Raw genomic sequence first — 2,933 nt, 5'->3', positions numbered from 1 at the left:
CAATCATAAAAGAAAAATTCGTTTTTGTAACATGCTTGAAGGAAGGAACTCAAACAAACGCTACAACCCTGTGAGACTCGAGCCATTACCTTCTTTGGAGAGTTATAATCTGTGATTCTTTGTTTTCTAAAGTTGTTGCATGATCTCATTATTCCTTGCTTGGTTGCTACTTAGAATGCAATTATATCATGATAGAACTAAATGCTAGAACTTATATCCGTTTCATTCAAAGCATGACATTGAATTGCATAACATATATCAAGATGAAGTTGTGTAACCACCACCATAGCCAAATAGCCTTACTTCCCATATTTCGTATATGTTGTAAGTTTTAACCCCGTTGAGCCTTGTTTAGCCTTTATTCTTTGTTTACCCACATTTTCCTCACCTAGCCTAGAGTAGGACTTTCCTATACCCTTGTTCTTAAAGTATAGCGAGCATGACTTAAATGAATTCCTTTTGAGTTACATTATGCAAGAAAATGAGTGTGGGGGAGTAAAAGTTTGTTCTTACGTTTATATGTATGTTTTGAGATTCAAAAAAGAAAAGAAAAAAAAAAAAAAAAAAAAGAGTGAAAATAAGTAAGAATGAACTCACGAGCGTTGATGGTTGAAGAAAGGGTCCAAAAAGTTGAATATGGCCCTAAGTTTTGTGTGACTTTCCCTTGGGTGTTCAAAGTTGAGTTCTGCGTTCTTAAGGGAATTCTAAGTGCCTAATTCAATACTTTGCTCACTATTGCTTTAAGAATGTTTGTTTATCCTTCACCTTTCACTGTTAGCCAATACCCTAGCCCCGTTACAACCCTTTGACTTCTATCTTGAGTGTTATGTGTTTCAAAATGTGGAGTTTGGAATTGATATGAGCTTATGGAATCACTGGTTCTCATTCTAAGTAGTAGCATTCCATTCATGAGATCATATTCATGTCATTATCGTAAATCCAGAAAATGCTTTCTTTGTTATAACATATGTGAGGTACTAGTCTTTCATGTTTACATCAATCTCTCACTTATAACTAGTGTAGGGTGTGTAGTCAGAAAATCTGTGTGAAAATAGAGTGCATTCTAGTAAGGAATTGAGGAAATTCTCTAAGGCATGTTACTACATTCAAATCATGGTTTTAAATGCTTAATTGTGAACTAGTATGTGGTGACTATGATTAAAAATGTACTTAAGTGTAAAGATGGCTAAAATCTGTGGGAATAATGATTTTTAACTTGTCATGTACATTGGAAATCCCTGAGACGATTGTTGGAAGGTTTAGGTTGTGTTTTTCTTGTTCAGTGTCGTTTTGTTTTTGGTTTCTTTTGTTTTGTTTTGCTCGAGGACTAGCAAAAGCTAAGTGTGGGGGTATTTGATAGAAGCATATTCATGCGACTTAAATGACTTGTTCTCGTGCATTTACATTATGTTTCTTTAGTTATTTTAGTACTTTAAGCTATTTTCGTGTGTTTGTAGGTCCAAAGGGCTAAAGGAGCAAAAAGATGCATTTTGGAGACTTTTGGAGCACTTTTGGGCCAAGGATGGATAGCCTATGCTTGGAGCCAAAGTGTTGGACGAAATTGAAGACCTAATTGAAGACAAAAGTGTTGGAACCTTGTTCCCTTTAGTTTTAGGACATTTAAACCTTTCCTATATCCATAGCCGTGCATAACATTCCAACATTCCACTCCTTCATTTCAGCCACACTCCCACATATCATTACTTATCATCACCACTTATCACTTATCATAATCACATATCATTACTTATCATCACCACTTATCACTTATCATAAATCATTACTTATCATCACCACTTATCACTTATCATAATCACCCATAATCATTCACATAAATCAGCCACATGCATTCACTCTTCATAATTCAACCTAGCTGTCATGTTTCCCCTTTCATCATTCCCTCACATTCTTTAATTCAGCCAACACATGCTTGCACATGCATTTTCAGCACCAAAGAATCATTTCACATGCATTTCCAACCCACATGCATCATTTAATCATTCAAACATGCAGCCACATTCACTTTACCTAGCTGTCATGTTCCCTCTCCCATCCATTTTCAGATTTCCACCAACCAATCTAGTTGTCATTACACATGCATTCCCTTCTTTAATCATTCCTAGCTGCCATTCACATGTTCTCCCATCCCTTCTCTCCCTATAAAACCATGCATTGCATTCATTCAATTCATCTCATTCTTCCATACACATTTCAGTCACAAACACCAACCATTCCCTTGTGCCGTGGCCTCCTCCTTCCATTTTCACCACTCCCCAAACCATTCACACCATCAAACTATCCTTAGACCTTGTGCTACAACGAAGAGGAAGATAAGAGGGCCTAAACGTTCATACAATTCAAGTTTGAGTTGTTGGAATGTTTAGGTGTTTCTTTGATTCTCTTTGTTTTGTATCATGAGGAACTAAACCCCCCCTTGGCTAGGGGGGGATTCGAAATATATGTTTATGCTTGCATTTTGATTTGATTACTTCTAATTGCGTTTCATAAGTTGTGGATTCAATTTGTTTAACTATTTGATTGATAACTTATTTATGTATGTTTATTGAGAGTGCACACTTAATTTTCATGCATGAATATGACGCTAGAATATAAGTGAGTTTCACGTAATAGTTATGAACTTATATTCACAAGTAGTGGAGGTTGCTTATAAACAATCGCGTTAAACAAATTCTTGGCATAAGTTTCATGCAATCATAGTAACGAATGCCTCGTCAACACTTATAGTTTTCATGATGCTTAATGATTCTTGCTTGTATCTCTATTATGCAATTCATGTAGGGAACTTGTGAGGAATGCTTTGGGTTGTCGTATGCAATCATCCAATTCATTAACTTAAGGAAAACTTGACGGTTAATTTAAGCGGACCTAATTAACCTTGGGCGTTGAGAATTCATGGTTTATTGAAATGCAAT

Source organism: the organism of the source record quoted next, unplaced genomic scaffold (genome assembly GCF_019419815.1).
Source record: "Pyrus x bretschneideri cultivar Hongxiangsu unplaced genomic scaffold, Pyrus_bretschneideri_v1 Contig203, whole genome shotgun sequence".
Classification (NCBI taxonomy): Eukaryota; Viridiplantae; Streptophyta; class Magnoliopsida; order Rosales; family Rosaceae; genus Pyrus; species Pyrus x bretschneideri.
The sequence above is the reverse complement of the archived record's forward strand: the minus strand, read 5'-3'. Positions refer to the sequence as shown.